Source organism: Melospiza georgiana, chromosome 13 (assembly GCF_028018845.1).
Source record: "Melospiza georgiana isolate bMelGeo1 chromosome 13, bMelGeo1.pri, whole genome shotgun sequence".
In the NCBI taxonomy this organism is placed as follows: Eukaryota; Metazoa; Chordata; class Aves; order Passeriformes; family Passerellidae; genus Melospiza; species Melospiza georgiana.
Window position 1 is genome coordinate 546,766 of NC_080442.1, and position 23,875 is coordinate 570,640.

Genomic DNA, 23,875 nt, shown 5'->3' on the forward strand with positions numbered 1-23,875 from the left:
TATTGCTTTGATCTCCAACACTCTGGACATAAAGACGTAACAGAAAGGTGTTTACTGGGATTTTTTCCTCCCCTTTCACTGCATTTTCCTCAAAATTGAGCAGATTCTGTCATTTACTAGAGATATAAAGATATAACATTTTAAGGAAAATTATTAATAAAAGGTTAATCAGAATTTTGTAATGAACAAATGGGAAAAAAATTAAACAAGACATTTTTAAAACTAGAGTTTTGACTAATTAAATTTGTTCCAAATATATAATTTACAAATTGCCATTTTATCCTCATAAATTTAAGAATGGAATTGAAGTCAAAGTAGTAATTTAGAGGACAGTAGTGTAATTCAGGGGCTCTGACTGCCTAGCTCTTGTGTAAGGCAAGCCAAAGAAATTAATTGTGTCATCTTTGTATGAAGCCAGTGACTTCCATTGGAATGGAGCTAAATCCAGCTGGTCAGTCACTGGAGGTGTTCCCCAGGGCTCAGTTTTGGGGACAGTCCAGCTGCAGGTGACACCAAGTTGCACGGGAGTGTCACAAGAAGGACAATGAGGTGCCGGAGCAAGTCAGCCTCTTCTCTTAATTAGAACCAACAGGGTAAGGGGAAATGGCTTCAGGTTGTGCCAGTGGAGCTTCAGGTCGGACATGAGGAAGAATTGCTTCACTGAAAGAGTGGTTAAGCACTGGGAGAGGCTCCCTGGAGGAGTGGTGGAGTCACCATCCCTGCAAGAGCTCAGAAGATGAGTAGATGTGGCACTTCACAGGACAATTAGTGAGCGTGGTGGTGTCTGGTCAAAGGCTGGACTTGATTAACTTGGAGGTCTTCTCCAACATTAATACTTCTATGATTCTATTAATTTAAGCTACAAGACTGATTTTAGAAAGACAACCAGCACTGATTGAAAGACTTCAGCTGGTGGAAAACCCCTCCAATTCCAGATGGTTAATTAAACTTGCCACTGAAAATTTGGTCATCTGCTTCCATTCTGCCTTATTTAGCCCCATTTTCTAAGTCATAGAGCTCATTATACCATGTCCATGCATAAAAAGGTATTCCTACTATCATTTGTCTTTTTCTCTGTTCTGGTAATTTTAGGCTACAACTAAATCTCCTCTTACCCTTCCCCCCCCCCCCCCCCCTCCGCCAAAGTAAATAGTTAATTGTTATTTTTGCAAAGCTTGTGTTGTAAGAAGATATTGTAGAAATTTCAGCTCTCATCTCACATATAGGCAGATCAGTGCTCCTACAGTACTGGAAACTCACCTTCAAAAAAATAAATGAGTTGAGACTTACCCTTAGGCTTTAAAAAGACACTTTTACAGCTCAATAAAGCCCCATGTTGGTGCTGCAAGCACCCAGCAGGATTCTACGTGACAGTACACGACATTTGGGCTGTCAGGACAGGGACCCTGGTAGTCACACCTGCCAGTCACTGCCACTCCTTTTCCATTCCCAAGTGTCCACTGGCAGTTTGCACCCTGACAGCTGGGGACACCATTAAATGCAGTCACACATTCACCTTGCCTGTTTTAGCCTGTGGACTGTCAGGCATGGCAATAGATTTTTAGCTTAAGACATTTTCTTTGTCTGGAAGTAGTTAGAGCATCTCATAAGAAGAGAAATTTCCTTTTCATTCATAAAGGGCTGACTAGAAAACATCCTAGTTTTAAATACAGAGCTCTCTCAACTGCAGAGTGTTGCCCCTCACACTTGCGTGGGTGGGCTATGAGCCTTCACAGATCTCTGACCTCACAGAAACCTTTATAAAAAACCCTCAACAAGCTTGTGAAAGGCCTTCCTATTTAAACCAGTACCAGGCAAAACTTTCAAAGAGTATCTGCAAAACAGAAAAAAACACATCTATTGATATGGAAGAGGAACTGATGATCAAAGCCAGTTAATCTTTAAAAAACATTGTTCTACTTTGAAAAACCTTCTGTGGTGACTCTTTTCAGGTGTGTTGGAAATGCTCAAGTTGCAACCTTGAAATTGAGACCTAATAAACGACTTTATTACAAGGTTGCATTGTAATAAGTAAACATAAGACACTGATTCTAGATAAATCTTCTTTTATCACTTTTTAACTTCTTAGTCATTGGATTTTTCAAGCATAGTCATCTGCTAAGGTAGCTCTTGCAGTATGGATTTTTGTATTGTTTGCTTATTGTACAAATAAATAAACTGCAGACTTTCAGAACAGTTTTGATTGTGCTGTGTGGACACCAGGCAATGCAGTTTTCAGTCAAACTGCTGGAAATATAAGGTGAATTTTCATTATCACATAAGTTCTGAAAATATGCAATATCTTTGCGTTATTGAAATAAACCCCAACAAAACTTCTTGAAAAATCTGTATCGCAAAAAGGATTCTACCAAGCCCCTAGAAATTTTGTCTTATGTAGAATTATATATGTATAGGAACTATTGATAGAAGCAGGTAACCAAACATTGAGGTACAATTTTTGTTTTAAGTCCAAAAAGGAATCTTATGTTCACTGGCATCCAGCAAGCAGTGAAATGGACCCTGAAGTCAACATGGCAACAAAACCCCCTGCTATGTTCTATTTGTTGGCAGAGCTGTACCTCAGCAGACACACATCTTCCCATCTCACAAAATCAGCCTACATATTTTGTCTACCATCCACTGCAAAAAAGGGAGAGAAATGCTGATTCCTTTTACAAAAATCTATTTATTTCCTGGCCACTCCTCTGAAGAATAGGAGGACTCATTAGATGAGATACTTCAAAGTCAGAAGCAAAGCTCTTTGGACACCTGCACAAGTTCTGCCATACTGATTCTGCAAAGAAAGGCTTTGGCACCCAGAGGAGGTGAGTGAGACCTCAGGCTCTGCAAGTTACTTGGCTTTCAAATATTAACAAATGACAAGAACAGGGGGAGGATTTTTCTCACTGATGATGCTGACACTGTATTTACACCCAATAGTGAGTCCCTATCACAGCCAGTCCAACCATTCTTCAAAGCATCAGCCTCTCTGGAAAAAAAAAAAAACAAAAAAAAAAAAGGCAAAAAAAGCAAAAGAACACCCCAAAACCTCCCAACACACACAGGTATTGACAAAATGAAAGGCACAGCAGCTTATGCCTCTTTTGCAGAGGTCTTTTTACTCAATGACTGGTGGGGCAAAATAACTGCAACTTTAAGTGATGCCACAGACACTGTGGAAATGATGAGGTTTTTTGCAAGTAGGCATCCTTCTAGTAAACTTAGGAAAGTTTAACAGGAGTTTTCCAGTGTCTAAATAACAAAATATTTAACATACTGTACTGTATCTGGGAGATTCAGCTGCCTCTCTAGCAGTGGACAAGACTGTCTGGAAAAGCTGTGAAGTCAATTGTTCCTAAACCTGCAGGGAAACTTATATTTTAGTGTAAAATTAATAGTGCGCAGGAGGAATTATTTATATTATTTTCCTTGAAATTGTAATAGTGTAATAGGACCATGTGACAAATATTCCACAAATAGGAATATACTGATGCAAGGAAAACCAGCTCTGTTAAAATTTGCACCAAATGAAGTCCTTCTCCCCAGCCTGTAGATACTGGATGGCAGGAAAGGGATGAACAAGGAGTTTTCTGGCTACTCACATACTTAATGTGCTCCTTTGCTGAAAACCTTGGAAATACACAGCATTCACTTCTTTAGGCCCTTACCAGAACTCTTTTTTCCCCCAACTTCAGCAAGAAAACGTGTCAAAAGCTGCTAGGACTTCTGATATTCCAAAAATTAACACACTGTGCTACAGCTATGCTGTTTGCCATGTTCCAATTTTTCCTGCTTTCTCATTTAGAGTGATATTAGCTGCCAAAATATGTTTCAAGCTTGAAGACAAGAAAACACCTTCTAAAATTACAGTAAAATAGAAATAAAGTTGCTGCCTTGGTGAACCAGTCACACGTACAGAATCAGGGAATATATTGCCAGAGGTGAAAATATTACTTGAAGATAAGCTGGCAAACCAAGTTACCAACGTACAGTCACAAAAGCTTGATGGCCTTTGTTCCATCAACCAAATTATTGGGAAAATCCTTCTGAGACACAGAAAACAAAAGAATGGGAAGGGGAGATTATGTCAAATTATGAAAGTTAACAGAAATATCATTTTTATAGGAAATCCTCCATCCCATTCCTAGAAAGAAAAACTAATCATAAAAACTTCCTGAAACACAACAGTTACTAAATCAAAGCCACTGCAGTAATGTGAGTATTTTATTAGGTAGTAAGTTGCTCGATTCCCTTTCCTACTAAAAGATCCCATTTTAGAGTCCCCATTTAGAGCTCAGAATTATTACTTCTGCATTCCATCCATCATTCACTGACCACAGCCATGGCTCAGCTTTTGGAGGAGGCAACCCTGAGCAGGCATTTTCCCCACGGCAGCTCCCAGAGAAAGCCAAGGCTGTGGCAGGAGCACTGTGGGAGCAGCTGCCCTCCCCGCCTCTCTCTTTGGGAGCTGCACTTTCTGGAGTGCTGCATCCAGAGTTATTTGCTGCAGTACCTGAAGAAACAGCTTAGCTCATCAATCAAAAGCACATTCTCAGACACCCACAGCAAAACTGCCCCCACACACTGTAGGCAAAATGTATATGTGTACCAAGAAAAAGAAAATAATGATTTCTGACAGATGAGCAAGCTTTTTAGAAAAAATAAGTCTGTTATCATTTAATTATTGAATTTGTACAGCATCTTTAACTACCCAGTTGCACAGATTGCTGTAGTACACTAGATAGAAAAATCAGTAAATTCTGTTTCAAACTCCCAGTCTAAGCTGTTGCATTACAAAATGATTCTTGTTTGAATAATAAAATTAATTTTAAAATTAACTGGATGACATACCAAACCAGAATTTATTTTCAAAACCTATGGAAGGTTTTGAAACCCACAGAAAAGGGGATGGTGAAGTATTCAGTCATAAACTTATACTTGCTTACTTGAAATATTTGTTTCCCACTGCTACAAATACATTTTACAACTATTTTTGCACAGCATCCTTTCAGAAAGCTACAGTACTAGGGCTTGCATTCTGTAGCTGCTTTGATTTACAGATTTTTGCCTTGGATATCTGTTGAATTCAATTCTCACTTAGCCTTAACTATCACATTTCATTCTCCAATATATGGAATCTCCTATACCAAATCTGATTGCCTTTCAGAAAGGCATCTCATCAAACTCAGCTCTTTCTAAAGGAAAAACACAACAGAATTAGAAAACCTTTTAATCTCAGTATTTGAAATTCTTTTGGATTGTATAATCCAGCCTATTGAAAAAGATAAACTATTCAAATTGAGTCTTCATGTATCCACCCAGACCATGGAACATCTATGAAACACACATTAATCTTGTCCTAAACAATTTTCTACATAATCTATTTCTTCTGTTATCTAGAACACAACCCAAACTGGATATTACACCTGCATCTAATAGCTGTAGACCACTAATAGCATTTCTGATTAGACAGGATTTCTATTCCTCAGATAAAGCTGTATCCAATCATCCAAGTCAAGCTACTTTGGGGCTTTCTAAACTGTAGAAAACTGAAATATTGCTACCAAAAAAAGAAATATTCATCAGAACTATGATAAAAGAATTGTGTGAAAGGCAGCATGCTGGAAATTTTAACAATCCTACTGCTTCTCATAATTTGGAAGAAATGAAAATTGTACCAGTGATTTAAGGGAAAAAGCAAGCTTTTACTCCTGATGAACTGTAAGCATATTTTTTACTGTCTTACTTCTCTTAACCTGGGAAATGTGTAGTGACTGAGCTCATCAGCACATGCCTGCAGGCCGCAAGTGATACCCTGGCTATGCTTCCTTACACTTTCACTCTTCTGACACAAGACTGCTGCTTTCTTCTGGGGCCTTGCTCAGGAGAGGGCTCATGAAAGGCACAGACTTTTATCTCTGTATCTTGTGCCTTAATGACTATGCAGAATTATTGTACAGCTGTTGATATGTGTAATTTAAAAAGAAAAAAGACTGTATTAGTAACAAATCTCAGAGAATTGGCACTGCTGAGGTTGTTTATGGCTTTGGAAAGGTGGGGGATGAGAGATTTTGCTGACATTTGCACTTGGATAGCATTGAAACATGAAACAAAAATGGTTCATAAAATATATATTAGTTTCTTGACACCACCGGAAAATAACACTACTCTCTTCCCAAATTACACATAAAAATAAAGAACTCTTCATGATGGCTGCTTTCTGCAGAGCTCACATAAATGGCTTCTAGCTGCCACTGTCTGGCCCAAAGCTTAATTCCACTGAGTTGCTGAGAATAAAAGAGTGATTAAAGGAATTCAGTGTCACTTCCAGTACTGGTTTTGCAGTATACTGGGACACTATAATGGATCAGCATCCCTAATGCACTTTGGAACTCCAGCATGTGCCTGCTGTCCACCCCAACTCAGAAATCTCTCTGATAAAGACTTTAGGCCACATTTTCTATATAGCTGGAAACCACTGGTTTCATGTAAAGCTGCATTGATCTGATTTTAATATTCCCAGCACAGAATGTGCTGGATCTGACTTCCAAAGCTGAACTGCAGTAACAGCATCCTCAGCAATTGGAAAGACTATTTTCCCTTCTAAAACACAAACATCTGTCAAGCTCTCCTCTATACAGATGTAGTAACTTTTTTTACTTAAAGATGTATTCTTGACTATGAAATCCTAAAGATTCACTATCTATTATAACTTTTACTTTACAATCCAGGCAATGATGGGAACACATTTGTTAACTCTAAAAAAACCATAATAAGCAACTTTTTTTTGGGTAATCTATTAATTCATTTTATGACAGGACACATAGCACAGCTATTTAAAGAGCTCCATGGTAAGCTTCACCTAAAGCAGACAGTTGTACATTTCTAATTAAAGTCAAAAAACTCTCTGCATTCCACATCTGCTTCAAATTTTGCTTTTAATAAAAGGAACTGCAACATATATACCTTCTGAAGAAAAATTAGTGAAAAAATAATGAAAGCAATTTGAGGAGGTCTCAAGAAAGAAAGAAGTACTATTAATTTTAGTATTAGGGAGAGGTTCAGAGAGATGACACTAATGTCAGTAGGGACAGGGTGAAGCTCTTGGATTCCAGTCCAGACCTCTCAAATCCAATGCTCTAAATGAGAGTCCAAACTCTAAATTTAGGTGTCTAAAATTAAAATGGCCTAAGGGGTCAACAGTCTATCTTCCAGTTTATTTAAGAAACCATATAGTTACCCAACTGTGTGAAGAAAAAAACCAACCCGAATCACAGAGCTCATGCCCTAAGTTCACGTGCCCAGCTTTAACACTAAATGTGTTTTGCTGTGTTCTATGCACTGATTTTCCCTAAAGTTAAAACTTTTGCCTCAGCCACAGGGGTCTCTTTGCTCATAGTATTCTGAATATCAAAAACCCTCTTCACATGCCATGGGCAGCAATACAGCTGATTAACACATGTATTAAGCAGCTGTTCCCTTCAGTTTTTACAAATTTGGCAACTGCTTTCTATACACTCCTTCACTCCCCCCTTGCCCCTTAAGTGATTTATCAAGGGAAGAAGTACAATCCAGAATCTGAGTGTTAATCCTCCAAATATTTAGTAAACTACAGTTGAGAATGATTGGAAGTTATAGAATTGCACTGCCAGAAGATGTAATGATAGGTTAATAGGAGTTGAGAAGCTCAACTCCTGATTTTAAAGGGTCATATATAAAATTTTTTTTACTCTCTTTTTTTTTTTTTTTTTTTGCATCTTTGAGAAGTTTTTAAGACAAGCACAAAATATGTACACTTTTGAGTGGACTATTACATCTCCTGGTGACAGCACCTGACTCTAACTCAGACTGAGGAGAGATGTGCTGTAAATATTCCAAGTCTGCACTTCAGCACCTGATGTATCCATCAAAATGGTGATTATCATAACATCATTTTGCAAATGCTCTTCATGGTGCAGGAAATGTTCTAATAACAAGAGATCTTAGTCGATGAGCCAATAACCACAGAGCCCCTCAGCAGGAACCCTACTGCCCTTTCAATGCCAGGTTTGCAGCAACAAACCTCACACACCTTGTACATAACATTCACTGTCCTGTAGAAACAGAGACTGTGACAGTTCAATCATGTCGTGCACCTGTGAGGTTATTTTCATCCCAGGTCATGTAAGAATGAAGTAATAAGGTGGCATTGCAAATCCTTGCTGTTAATGACCTTTATATTAAACCACATATGTGAGAGAAGAAAAAAAAACCACCAAACCAAATCAAAAATACCCACCCCCAGTACAAGATTAGAACAAACCCAAATTCAAAGAAAACCCATACTGAAGAGCATTAAAAAAATCCTGCATCATTCACTCCCTAATAATCTCACTGGCTCCCAAATCAGCTCCTTGGGATGCCAGCATGGCCAGAGCTCCACTACACCCCTCAGCATTCCCTGCTGCAAGCCTAGGACACACAGGTGAAGGGAAGGGCCTCTGGAAAAACCTTGCACTGCCCAGCAGGAACAGAAACCACTGTATTCTAGATGTTATTGTGTCCTAGATGCACACAGAAATGCACACATATACACACATATGTATCGATATTTATTCCACCCTAACAGTCCATAAACCCCTGTGGCAAACATCTTTCTCCACCACAAATACAGGGAAGGCTTACCATCTGGAATGTGTTTTGTCTTTGCATGAAGGTTGATATTTTACATCCCCAAGTGCTCCTGACCCCTTTTCTCTAATTGATTAAATGAAAAATAAGTTCAAAAAGCACTAAGACATCTCCTACAGTTCTGCCACAGAAGTAGAGCAAACTGCCCAAGCAGTACTTTGTAATTTCCTTCTGAGTTAAACCACAGAAGTGCTTTTGATTAGAACTGTGGCAAACACACATTTTGCTACTATTCCTTTGGCTTCAGTCAGCAGCACAGCTCTTGGAGTGGTTGAAACCTTCCCATTAAATTTGACACTCAGCAGCAGAAAGGATGCTAAACCAACAGAAGAAACTATCAGGCCCATATTGTTTTCTCTTGGGAACATTGGACGTGCCAATAAACCCTCTGATTAAAACAGATCAGCAGAACCAAAAGCTGCAGAAACACTACAAGGAAAGAACATGAGATGAGTATCTGCTCCTTAAAAGGCCTATGGCACGAGAAAATAAGTTTCCTCATCTCTGAAACTGTTCTTCATATTCCAAATGTTTTCTCCCCAACATATCCTGAAGCATAAAAATAACAGCCAGAGAAAGTGCTCTGCTGCTTCTACAGTGCAATTCAAGGAAGTCCATTAACATTTCTTTCTAATTTATAAGCACTTTAGTAACTGAAAAAAAATTTTGGGCAGCCAACAGTGAGATGGACAAGTGATGCTTTTGGACCTTGATTGCCCCCAAAGACTTTCTATTTCTGGGGTCAACTGCCTCCAAGCATGAAAGAGCATCCAGCTGGACTCCCAGACTCTGAAAAGTGAGGGGAAATGTGACCCTTCCCCAATCCACAAAGAGACACCCTCATGTTAACTATGACAGAAGCACCAGAGAAAAAGGCCATCAACACAAATGAAAATATATAAAGGAATAATCAAAATTTGCAATAAGAACAAAGACATCTTGTTGCTACTGTTAAGTCACCTTAGTTTTTTTTTAATTTTACCTGTATGTTTCTACATTCACAGTCAACAGGGGAGTCTTTTGCATCGTTAAAGGACTACAACACTACCTGAAATTTATCATGTCAAGTACTGCAGCATGTGAAAGTTCTCACATTAGAGTTCTCACATTTCACAGAGAGTAAACCTTGAAATTGTCATGTGAGGTGCAAAGTGACAGTCACATGCTGTCCCTCCTGTTCTAGCACCAATCCACATTTGGATTCCTTTCAAACCAAGTAAACTTAGAAATTCTGTGTGGAAGTATGCTGCAAAGGCAAGATGCTCAGGTTCGTGAAGATCAGAGGCCATGACAAGGTGAATGAAGGTTTTCCTAATGGCAACAAGCATAGGTTTTGGCATAAGTGCATCAGGGAAAAGAACAGCTCCACTGCAAATGCTAACAGGCAGCAGAGGTGTGGGTGAGTGGAGCTGCATTCTGAACTCTCAGGCAGAAGCCTGGAAATTGCTCCCTGCAGCCTGTACGGGCGGCTTGGAACCCTCAGTGACACCTGGGCTAAACACCACGGTCACATTCTGAGTCCTCCAACTAGCACAGAGGCAGAACGTACAGTTAAAAAGGCTGCTCACACATGGTATTCCTGCACATTAACTGGAGAAAAACAGGAGTTGAAGTGTTGAAAATAAGGGTTCCCTGAAAGCAGAAGCAGTCTCAGAATGAAGAGGCCAAGGAAAGAAGGCAGCAAACATCATGACTGGCAACAAGAGAAAATCCTAGAGATCAGAGATTAGTGGAGACGAACGCCAGGGGATGCCCAGGAACCAAAGTTACCAAGCTTGGAAAACATGCCAGTGTTTTCCAAGCTTGGTAACTTTGAGAGGCACAGCACAAATTAATGTAACTTTCTACCCAACCTTCCCAACCTAGCAGTGCTCACCCTGCTGGGAAAGGAAAAGCCACTGAAGGTAGTGGGGGCAGCAGAGCAGCTGAGTGATATCCCAAATGGGACCAATTGATGAAAACCTAACCCTTGCTGGTTCTACAATAAACCCACTTCATGCTGGTTTTAGCTCTGCCTCACCTTTGACAGCAGCAATACTCAATTTCCTCTTAGTTCTCCTCAGCAAGCTGTGGCCTACCTTTGGAATAATACTGCCTGTTTATAGATGTTTAAGCACATTTGATTCACCATTTACAAAATAAAAACAGTATATACATCTAACACACATCTATATATACATCTAACTCCCTCAAATCAAAGAATAATTAATGTTATACTGATAGCTGCTGCTACCTCATGGAAAACACAGCCTAACAGATTTAAAAAAATAAACACTAATCTAAAACTGAAGTTCACAATTAATAATAAAATGTTAGGAATCCATTAAAGGATCTCAAAGAATTAATTTTCATTTCAAGATTTTACTTCATGTATCATGGAAAGAAGCATGCAGGAGTATAAAAGCTTGAACAAAGAGCATCTTATGCTCCTGGGAGTTCATTTTATGCTGTAACTGGTGAAAAGCCTCTTTAAAAAGGTTATAAATACCATATTAACTTCATTAGGAAAGCTCCCATGGCATATTAATTTAATTTCTGGCACTGCTAGTGCATCTTTTTAGATGCATAAAATCTTAGAGGTAATTTCATTAACAGTAAAGATCTGAAAAAGGCAACTAAAATATTTTAAATAGATTGGTGACAATTCAGCTAGAAAGCATGCAAGTTTACTCTAATTCTCTTCCAATTAACACCACCCTGACACACAAGAGCTAGCAGGCTCTGCTACTGAAATTATGTTATACCCAAGGCCTCTGTATTTGCAAAGACTGCATGCACAGCTCTCAAAAGATTAATGACCTGCTCATTTATTTAAGGCAGATACTCATCTTCAGTGATCACATATGAGCTCTGCAGCTAAGCATGAAATTTAACAGCTGTCATAGCTTATTCTGCCAAGAAAGAAGATTTTTTTCCCCAAACACTTACTGCACTGGAGTATTCTGGACACATAAAATACCCTAAGTGCCAACATGTGCAATAGCAGCAGCAGCTTCTCCATCCTGGCCTTGATTCTGTAGCCTGACTTTGCATACAGGACTCTGAACATGGGCTCAGCAAAGCCAACAGGAGCTTCTATCATAGGACAGATTTATAAAATGCAAGTAGATAGAAAGCAAGTCCTAACAAAGAACATTTCACACTCTGAGATCACTTCTACAAATACAGGATGTTTATTTTCTATGTTTTAAGTCATGACAGTTCTAAAACCCTCATACACTTACTGCTTAACTGAAACATGAGCTCAGCTACTACACAAAAATAAATCCTTTCTTTTCAGTTATTTTAAACCCAAACTCTCCACTCAAGTCTTTAAACCCAAACTCTTCACTCTTAGTCACAAGAAAGGTGATACAAAAGGGCTTCTTTGAGCAACAAAGACACAACCTGTGTGTCCAAGGCTGCTACTTTTTATTGATTCATTATATTAATCTAATGAGTTAAGAGTCCATAAATCAGGAGTGGGAGTATTTTCTGAAAAGGATGCTAGAGTTCAACAAGACCCATAGAATTTTAAGAAGAAATTCCATCCCTGAGTTCTACAGCTAGAGTGATTTCAGGAGATCAGACCACGAAACCTCATCAATGTCCCACCAGCGTCAGCAAACTAAAGAGACACGTCCCAGATCTCTCCATCAAGTATCTCCATTTAGTATCTCTCCATCAAGATACTAAATACCCACAGCAGAGGCAAAGTCTCTAAAGAATTTACCCTTGGATACATAGAAACTACATTCTGAAATAAAAAATATAACTTTTAAACCTAGTCCCCTTAAAACTAAGGCAAATTTGGATAGTAAATTTTCCCATTCTTTGGGCATTTCATTTGAAGGGCTTTTTTAACAGGTAGTGAAAATGAATTTTAGAAACTTTGTTTCCTTACTGATCATCATTCACAAAGCAATATAAGCAATATAAGATTGACAAGCATGGGATTCCTAGGAAAATATGGATTTGGAGCAGTTCTGGAGGATTCCAGAAAGGGAAAGGTTGGAAGGGAATGCTGAAAAAGCTGCCATAGCTTCCCAAAGACTACACCCTTGCAGGTTCAGTTTTAAACAGGCATATCTAAGAGCCAGGAAAACATTTGTTTTAAGCACAGTACTGAAGAACAGACAGCACACAAGGGTTTGGGACTTAGGTGCAACTCTGTCAGATACAGAATCAGTGTTTCATATTAGGGTTTTACAGATTGGCTATTAATGAAATTACAACTTCATCTGGAAGTTTAATCATCAGGACAATAATGAATTTTTTGAAAGTGCTTCATTGGACCTAGAAGCTTAAATCCAATTAAAAGAAGTCAAGTCATCTCTTAAGCACCTGTAGTCAGCATTGGAAACTTTTGAAAAAAATCTTCTCTGTATGGGTGCTAATGTAAAATAATTCATTTTAACCTGTCTCTGAAAAAAAAATCCAAATCAGATTAATCTTAGCTATTCACACACAAAACTTGAATGTGCTATTGCAAAACATTAACAAAAGAGCTATCAAGCCACTGGATGTTAGAGCTATAGTCAACTTTACTGAATCCTGAGCCATTTACATACAGAGGAAAATTCCAGAGGAATACACTTTGTGAATGGCTAGTAATTCATTTAAAGGAAATGTGCTTATTTTTAACCAAAATATGTTTCCTGTAAATACTGTGAGATCCTGCTGCTAACTTTTTTTGTAAACACAAGAAACCCTCTTCTCTTATTTAACATGCATTATATGCAGTGACCCAATTTTACACTGCAAGGCTTGAAGAAGAGCTGTTGGATCGACAAATATGTAACACCACTACATTCCAGCCAAGCAAACAGTGGGAACGTGAAAAAGCAACACAGAAGGAGAACTGCATATTATCAGCAGTTCTCTCCATCCAGATATTTTATTAAACAGACCATAAGTTTTGTTTACCTGGCTGCTTAGGAATTTCTAAAAATTAAAATAAAAAAACCCAACCAATCAACTAACCAAAAAAAAAAAAAAAAACCCACACAACTTCCCTGGAAAATTACTGGAGGATTAGCTTATTTCCTACTTCAAAATAATTTTACAAGGTTTAAAGATTTCTACAGGTTTTGAGCAAAGATTTTTACAACTTGACAGTAACTCATGCTTCCAGAACACATCCCTATGTCTTCAACTACCTTTTCCACATCCTTTTCTTTCAAAAGTAGTGAAAGCTCCTTATAACTGTGTACATAAAGTTTTATATCTACAGCTACTGCATTTCATTGGCTTTGTAACTTAAGCTAGAAGATCAAACAAAGGTCACACTTTGCATAAACAGCTGTGCAGACAGGGAAGTTCTGCTTTGGCATTTCCACCTTCACGGCACCTGGTGAACCCCTGTCTGCAGTGCTCATTATCTCAAATTAAAAAACTACAATTAACACCAGGTTAAATTTATCATGGTATATCAATAAAAACAAATAAGATAACCACAAGATACTGTAATTAGAGTTTAACTTACCAGACATTTTTGCATCTAGATCTCAGGATTTTACTCTACTGCATTGAATCACTTTTAAAATTAGCTGCTTTTAAGACTGCAAAATACACAGTAGTGATGAAGTTACAGGTTTCATGAAAATCTATTCTTTTTTTCTTCCTCTGTCTAAACATAATGTATTTTCCATAGCCATATCCAAGAAAGATATGGCTTGAAGATAAAATATCTCCAGAAATCACACCTATGTGGCAAACTACTTTATACAGTTACATTTCACCCCACTTTAAAAGTGAATATACTGACATGGCATCGTTTCAAACAGCTGAAAATAGACTTTTTTCATAGATATTAGTCATGAGACATGTTTTAAAATATCTGGGTCTTAATCTGCAGCTCTCTGACAGTAAAAGACAATTTTATGGGTTTGAACAGAGTAATGGTAATAGCAGTGAACTAAACCCACTTGTTGTCCATCCACTCTTTTGGTATTTCAGCTCAAAATGTATTTTACTGCCACAATGATTCCCTCTAAGGGAACTTTCTGCCAGAGAAACTCAGAACTCCACAACTTAAAGGCTATTTTTTGGCCTTATTCTACTAGAAGAGAAGGGCCACTTGAGTGGCCTGGAGGGGGTGGATGGATTTTGCATTTTTAAAGCCCCAGACCTCTTTTTCTCCAGTTCCTAAGGACCATGGCAGCTTGACTCTCAAGGAATTTGTTACAGAATCATTTTCTCCTCCACTGATAAGTCTCAGATATAGAAGAAAAATGATGCACAGAAAACATACATACACATGTTACTATAACCTCTGTAAGAAAATAACTGGGGTAATGCCAGTCATAGGACTGTTTCTACCCAAAATATACAGTAAAATTATGTGCTCTCCCAATCTTTGCCTCACAAAAATAAATCAACTTCTTATGGAAGTAAACTTAATTATGAAATCCAAAGAAGGATATTTCACATTTTTCATTCTGTAAAGATACATTCAATGACAACCAAAAGGTTTCAGAGATATCTACTCTCATAAGTACATATCTCTCTATACTGGATAGGAAAATATTTAATCTTAAATATGAGAGGCATGTGGAATGAAAACTAACAACTGAATAGCTCTTGAAGGGGCCATTTCTCATGTAAAGCATATTTTAGGACACAAAACTGGAGGAAGGAAATTTATAACAGCTCTGTTTCTCAAATTCTTTATCAAAGAAAGTCAAGAGATTATCATCTAGATGCAAACATGTCATCAACTCCAGACACTTAGAACTGAGCTGCTCAGGGTGAGTGAGTATTCATCTCTGGTGGTAGCAGAAGATAATGATTTGTATTTCCATCCTTATTGAGGTCTTAGCAGCCTTGTGTGCTCATAATCAAGCACCTGATCTGCATTAGCACTGAGGGGAGCAGCCAGCAATACTTCAACTGGAAGCACATGCATCAGGTTTTCCAGGGTGAGTGCACCATGCTTATCTGCAGACATGAGAATTTCATCTTTTTGAAGTCAGAGTGCTGCCAAGCCTCATGAGCAGCACACCAGAGCAGTGAGGGGCGCGTGCTTTAAAGCCTTGCTTTAAAGATTCCCCCATGTGGAATAAGTAATTAAAAGTTTGTAGCATGTGTTTTTAACCACAAAACCAGTTCAAATACACTTGGAGCCTACTACAAAATTCTTATTAATTCTCCCAGTCACAAGGATTGAGATTCAGTTGCCAACTACTAGCCACTGTTTGACACATCCTCCTCTGCCAATCACAGAGAATTCCCTTTGAAAGGTAAAGGAACAGAGAACAGTAGTTGGGATGGATTAAGGGACAGGAAACAGGTATCTCCTGTTACAAAGATGATGTAGCCCAGCGAGAGAAAACGTAGTGATTATTGTTACAAAAAACACAGCTCTAGATTTATGATGCTGCTCTTTCTTCTGCATGGGCTTTTACCTGTCAATGTCAGAAGAAATTTTGAACAATGCAGAATTATAAAAACGTAAACTGTGTTGCCCAGGAGACAATACAGATCTCTACATGAGGTTTCTTAAGACAACCTTCATATAACATTTTTTCACAGCCTCGTTTCCTCCTATTCTTGCCAAGAAAAGACATCCTTTTAATAATCCTGGTTAAATTCTGATTTGGGTATTTACAGCCTGACTATACACTAATAATAACAATAGCTACCTTTGTATTTCCTGCCCAAAACTGTTATACAGCCCTTATCTACTAGGCATGCTGAGGTTGGAATGCCAGAGCAGAGATACAAGTGCAACTACACACAGTGAGAGAAATATGAGGGAAAGAGCAAACCAGCAAAGCACTTCTGGGTACCTCAGAAAAGGAGCATTACTCATATGAGTGCAAGCAACTTTTCCTAGTTTATTTGAAATTCTGTCTTGAAGAATTGAACAGTGAACTGTACCACAACACAAACATCTAAGAAAACTTCAATTATAAACACAGATGTGAGTTCTGTATAGCTGAGATTCATATGCATCCACATAAAGAAGCCTGAAGGCATAAACTGTCTATTGCTAAGAAACACTTTGCTTCTACAGTTCTCTTCAGCCACTGAGACAGTCCCAGCTAAAAGGCTCAAAAATTCATTCCTTCACACAGCTCTTCTTTCAATACAGAAGTACTACTGCAAAAAGTCCAGTAGTAGAATATCTGATTTTCCTTCACCTGCATCCTGAGGTATCAAAACTGTACACAATATGAAGCTGTGAGAGTAGCTCATGGGGCCTCAAATCGCTGTGGAAAACTTGGAAATGCCACCCTAAATGACTTCATATTGGTATGCTGTCCCACACCTTTATTTTGAACCTTGATTTTTATGATTGCTAGAAAACCAAACATGAAACACCAACATTGATATACACCATTTCAGCTCTCGTGATTTTTCATTGAAATTCTAAATTTTCAGGTTAACTTCACAATCTCCAATTTTAATCCCCTCCTTGTAAATGCATGGTACTCAGGGGTAATGAAAAAGGATACTACTTTTCAATGGCAATTTCCTACCAGCCAACAGCTTCAATTTAGCAAAGTGCAAATAGTGTGCCAACCTGGTTTTACTTAACCTTATCCTTCTGGCTTTCTCCATTATATATTCTTCTGTTAATTTGTTCTGAAGGGAAGCTTGTCTCCAGCTCTTAACTCAGCTGTACTTGGCAGAACAGATGAACACACCATACTAAGTGAACCTTTCCCACATGTGAATTTTACAGGTGGTATACTTTGTCATTCTTTCTGCTGAAACTACATAAATCTGCCTTCCCTTTATACTCTGCCTTTCCCTTAAACCAGTTCTACTCTTCCAGAGACAAATATGTAAAGGGTTATTTAGAGGGACATGGAGGTGATTTCATTGCTTCACACTTAATTATTGTTTGTTAAATAGATGCTTTATTTATACTAAAACAATCCTGTCTCATTACCATAATCGTATTTAGTACACCTGTATGTCCTCCTCTTCATCAGAATTGACAATGTAACAGCTCTAAAACTTGAAATAGAAGCTACTGGGGTATTATATATTCTCAGGTAAGAGATGGGCAGATGTTAAGGGATGGTAGATCTGAAACTGTTTCTGACACATCCATCTGCAATGCTTTGGTCTGGGTTCTGTTCTCAGGTAAGTATGTTACTCTGATTAGAGAAAGAGTGTTATCATTTCTGTATCTAAGGGTACAGTTTGATAGTCTGTGTTTTCTTCTACTGTCTGCTGCTTAGTACAGAGTAAATCTAAGTAATAACTCGAGTTCACCACCATCAAGCAACTGTCCTTTACATTGATCTCAGCTCTAAGAGGGAAAACTATTTAACACAGGATAAAAGCTCCTTTGCACTACCTCAGAAACTCTGCAGGCAACATCAGTGTTTGCACAGAAATTTAATCAGTGTATAGCTAGACAGATACATCTGGGTTCGTCCCCCCATGTCCTTGCTGAGCAATTTCTAACGGGGTGTAAGTACCCCACAGAGTCACTAATTAGTAACAGTGAAATGACTCAGCCCAACCAGAGACAGAGCAATGCAAGCCGGGCATTGTTTCTCGCACTTTGTTTCTTGTTGCAACAGACCTCAAAAGAGATGAGAAAAGCTAAACCAGTAAAGACATTAGTGTTATATGATGTTTTTGGGCATTCTCGTAATCAAGATTTGCATAGTTTGAGTCAGACAAGACCCTTTACAAACTCAGGCTCCCAAATTAAAGATCTTCCACTGCTGTGCCGTGTCTATGCACACACTGGCTATGGGACACAGTCCTTTTTGCTTGAAGAGCGCTTTTGAAGGAAATTATACTTCTTGTACTATTTAGAAAGTAAATACAATGGAAAAAAGTAAAGTGACTTGACAACAAATATCAGCCCTGTAACAAAGGCCTCCTACCCCAGTGCCCTTGTTCTTGGGGCTAGAAGTCATCTGAGGGATGACTGAATTGTCAGTCACTCATGCATTTAGTGTTTCAGCAGTACCAATACAACAACCTGAGCCCAGTCTGCTCTGCAATACAAAGGAATTCATTCACTATGCTTTTCAATCAGAAATACAACATCAGCAGAGTTTCATTCCTGTTTAGGTGCTGAAATATAAAAGACAGAAAATAGAAAAGAATTTTTCATTCAGATTTCTAATAGGCACTGATTATTTTACCAGTTTCTATGGCACTATCACCATGGCAGCTAGCCATTTTAATCAAAGGCATTCGCACACATTTCTGATAACATCACACTATTACATCTCCTGGGCACTTGCAGCAGTAACCACTTTGTACATTTCCATAGGACAGAGGCCACTAATGTCAGCAGACATCAGGATTAGAAATGTGATATTTCAAGCATCTAATTAAAGAACAAGATCTCAGTGTTCCTTACTCTAATTCTGAAAACAATAGTGGAAATATAACCATTGTGACCAAAATGAGAATCAAAATTCTTCCACAGCTTGCTCAGTTTCTACATGGGTTTTGCCCCTTCCTTGATTAACTACTCAATGCAAATGATTACTCAGCATATCCTAAGAGAATGTGCAAATGGAAAAAAAAAATCACTGTAGAGAACTGAGTATCTGCAAAACACTGACAGATAAAAATAGCTATTTACCCTTTGTACAAAACGCCCATACTTTGCTCTGTGTACAGGCTAAATTGAAGCATTGCATACAAAACTGAAATCATGATCAGACAGCAGCAAAACCCAGGGTTCTGACCAAAGGAATTTTCAATGTAGAACAGGAAGCATTCTAATTTTACTAAATATATCATGAAGAATTTACAAATATACTCAGCCTGAAAAATGCCCGGCAAGTACTGAAAAATACTTTCTGGAAGCAACAGCACTCCTTCATGTCATCTATGAAATACTTAAGAAAATAATTTTTCAAACTAACTTATAGCAAATTCATACTTTTTTCCTGAGACTTCTGGATTTTTTTTTTTTACTAAAAGTGTATTTCAAAAGGCTGAGATACTCTAAATAAATGAACTTATAAACCCTTTTAATAAAAGCTAATAAGCAAGCTGAACAAATTCTCTATTTCAAGCCTAAAGCTTTTCAAAATGTCCATCCAAGAGATATTAAATAAATACAGATAATGTGAATAATGCAAATAATGCCAATATAGATATTGTGTTGATATCTATATTGTGTCAGCTAAAAATCACTGACATAACAACATCCTAAAATAGACAACACTGACCTCAAATAGAGGAATAAGAAACTTAAATAAACTGAGAATGAGACTTACAATGCATCACAATTAGCTTTGCCTTTTCAAACTGCTTAAATTCAGAAATAATCATGAAAAGCCATGTTAGGAGAACAATATGAAAACAGAACAGTAAGTCAAGTCTCTCGTATCTCCAGTACCTCCATGCTTGTCAGATTTATAGTTTTTCCTCCCTTGGGTCAGCAGCTGGGGAAGGACAACAAAAAAAGTCTAGAAAATATGACGGTGAAAGTGTTGAACTGTTACATTTACATGTATATACTAACTAATCTGCCCTTAAAATAAAGCCAATCAATTACCACCTAGGATTTTAGAAGAGTTCTGCCATCTTACTCAACTTCTCTGTTTTGTGTCATGCTTTGCCTTAGGAAAACAATAAAAAAGAAATACAGGAAAATGCAATATAATATCCACGCAATATTTCTACCACACCTCAACTGGTAAACTACTTTTTTATAAGTCTATACAGCTGAATTTTCAGACCATCTAAGCAGCCAGGTTAATCTCCCAGTTTTTTCATTAGGGCAACCTGATTTATTTGTTTAGAAGGTCCACATACCATTTAGCTCCATGCTTTAGTCTAAATACCTATGAATGCTTGTATAATCACGTCAGTGATAAATGAACCAGTATAGTACAAAATCTTCAATAACAACAAAGCCTTTTCTGTTTTCAGTCCTCAATGTAATAACAGTTGCACCTGGTACTTTAAGCCTACCATTTGCTTAATTAAAATTTATGTTTAATTTTATGTTTAATTTTTGCTTAGTATGAATCCCAAGATATCTTACGAAATTTGAGTCAAAAGGAGCTTCAGATTTCATTATGTTTTTGAAATGCAGAAAATATTAAAGAAGGAGGCTTCATTAAAAACTGCAAGATATGAAGAGTAGACTATCTGGACACAAACATTCTGCTAGTTCCCTTGGTCTTTTCCTTCTCTCAGTCCAACATTCTCTCCTGTACAACTCAATACATAATTACGCTTTGCAAGTGTTCTTCTCCTCCCATGAAGACTACAGAGGGTTACTGGGTCCAAAGGCAAGAACAGGCAAAATAACAGTATGTGACAGCACAATGATTTACACATCTTTTTAATTCTTGAGTTTATGCAGTATATAATAAATTCAATAAAAACATTTCCTCCCCCCCACCCAAATAACACAGATATAATGAATTCATACAAGACTAAATCATCTGAAAATGCCACAGGGATTATATTTAAATTAGATGCTCCATGTACAATGCTGGTTAAAACATAGATTCCATAATTTTTAAATAAGTAACACAAACTATGACAACAATTAGCACAATGGTTGCACCAGTAACATCAGTCAGTGTTCACAGCCAGCCTGTGCACAGCTCTATGAAATGCCTTACCTGGAGTCCCCTTCACTGAATGGCCTTTTTGCTGAGTCTGCCAACATGACAATAAGAGAGATGTGCCAGGGCACTGAAAGATGCAGAGTGAGGCTTAGTAGGGAAGACTCAGTACTTTTCTACCTGCTCATTACACAGTTCTTTGGAGTCTGTAACATCCAGGCAGCATCACCTCTACGTGAATACGTATTGATTAAACCAAGACTAAAATCTTCTAGAATCCACTGGCAAAAAAACCCAAACCAACCTTTTCCAAAACCAGATACCTTATTATTAAGCAAACAATCAGTTACATTTGCACTATACACACACAAAAATATGACTCTGTAAGACCTGATCCCTACCCAGTCTAATTCCCTTAACATTGCAATATTATACCTGAATTAAGCTGTCCTGGAGATGACTGAGTTTCTTGCAAAAACTACAGACATGAAAATGTAGTACCACAAAAGAACCAGACTCACAAAGGTGCCATTGCTACCCCACGTCATACCACGACTGCTGCTGTGTGGGCACACACAGCCCACAGAGGTTCTGTACTCCACACCAACGTTACAGCTTTAGCAAAAGCAGCCTTGCAATAAAAGGGTTCCAGAGGCTGGTAGGCACTGATATTCATCTCTACTCCAGATTCAAATGGAAGTCTAGCTTGCCCCTGCGTGAGCAGCACAGTCATACCAGGGAAAAATCTGGCCTCCATCCATAGAAAGGGACCATTTAGTCAATTCACACCAACAGCAGAAAACGGAGCCAGATCCAGCCCTAACAGCTAACACACTCATATTTTAATAACAGATTGTAAATAATAAAACAACACTTCTCCTATCAACAGCAGTTTCAATTCCAGAAGCTTAATACAATTTGTTTTAAATCTGTGCCATAGCAACCTTTATTAAAGTCAATGTCATCTGTAAGGACTAAGTTAAAATAAAATGTGGGCCAAATTTATCAGACATTAGTTCCCTTTGATACAGAGCTCAGAACACTGACTGTATGTCATCCTAGATATGGTATGAGTTGCATACGTTGCATCCAGAAACATATTTTAAACCAGGCCTCTTCAAAATACTTTCCCTGATCATCTGTTTTGAGTATTTGTCTGAGATGGTGAAGGTCAAATGAAAAGTGTGAAAGGTTTCTTTCGGCTTACATCAAATTTATATCCATATGCTAGAAAATGAGCACTATTCAGGCCCAGGGAGAGAAGCCTCAAGAGTTTATTAAAATATGACAGTGTTTTAGCCGGTCAATTTAAAGGCACATCCAAGGGACAACAGAAGAGACCATTCCCTCTGGCTGTGGAAGCTGTGTATGCCCACGTAGCCATGAATATCACTGTGTGTGAGAGACACTGACCAGCACTGAGGAACTTACTGTGACAGAACTACAGCAAAAGTAGTCAACAATTTATCCTTTTATTTTCAGAATGGGCTCAGAGGGCACAGTGCATCTTTATGTCACACAGGTACCAAAGGAGTCTCCAGACTTAGAACAGACATATTCCTACAACCTCCAGGGTAAGCGTAGGGGTAGTGAGCTTCTTAAATTTAGATTATGTAAGGTCGTGTGCCTCACTGCATTATGTTTTATATACACGTTATATCTCGCTGCACTATATTGCACCCTGTGAACTCCTAACGAGCATTACTCCCGCAAATCCACGCAGCACCCCCCTTTTGTAGCTGTTTCAGAAGGAGAACAAATATCATACGTACATCTAATAGTTATCGAATGAGGTCAATCCTGCCAAATGTCCTGACATGGTCTAAGAAACACAGAAGGACATCCCACCTGCCCGAATCGGCCTCTTGCCCGAGCAGCACCGAACCACCCGGCCAGGGAACGCGCTCCTTGTAGAGGCAGAAGCCGCGAATGCAGGAGCGAAGCGAGTCTGCAATGCAGAAGCGCTTCCCGGAGCTCATCAATGAGCCGGGGGAGACGGGGCGGGGGCAGAGCCGGCAGCCCTGCCCGCATCCCCGGCACGACCCCCGCGGCACGGGGCGGGCGGGGTTCCGAGCGCCGGCCGTGCCCTGACGGGCTGCGGCCGAGGGCGCTGCCCGCCCGCGGCTCCGCGCAGCGACAGCTCCTGCGGCCGGGGCGCCGCGGGCAGGGCAAGGGCACGGCAGCGCCCACGGCACCGGCCCGGCCGCCCGCGGCAGGAGCAGGGGCAGCGCTTACCTGCTCCCGCCGCTCCTCCCGCCAGCCCTCGCTAACCGAGCTCCATCTTCCTCCGGCCGGGAGGGGGAAGGGGGGCAGGGAGCCAACCCAGCGCTGCCGTCCCCCCCCAGCTGCCGCTTTCCGTCACCGCTGTCCCCCGCCCGCGCTGCCCGGCGCAGCGGCCGCCTCTCGCCCGCCCTGCAGACGGCACCGGGAGACGGAAAGCGAGACCCACCTCCCGCCGCCGCCGCCTCCTTCTCATGAAGTCACCGGCCGCAGGGCCCTCCCTCCCCCGGCTGCCCGCAGCGGCCCGGGGAGCCGCGCTCCGCCCCGCTCCGCCCCGCGGCACGGCACAGCCCTGCCCGCGCCGCCTCCCTCCCTCCCTCCCTCCGTGCTCGGCCTCCCGCACGATGCTGGCGGCGGAGCGCGGCCCGGAGCGGCCCCGGCCCCCGGCACCACGAGCGCTCCTCCGCCCCCCGTGATGTCCCGCGGCGCGG

General features: G+C 39.6%; 1 protein-coding gene across 2 annotated transcripts in view; it reads right to left on the reverse strand.

The window, feature by feature from the left end:
- Nucleotides 1-23,080, reverse strand: part of OTUD7A (OTU deubiquitinase 7A) — a 108,217-nt gene extending 85,137 nt beyond the window's left edge. For both annotated transcript variants that reach the window (XM_058033085.1, XM_058033084.1), the window contains exon 1: nt 23,013-23,080. The gene's annotated coding sequence lies outside the window, so the exon portion shown is untranslated. The remainder of the gene's footprint in view (nt 1-23,012) is intronic.
- Nucleotides 23,081-23,875: the final 795 nt, after the last annotated feature.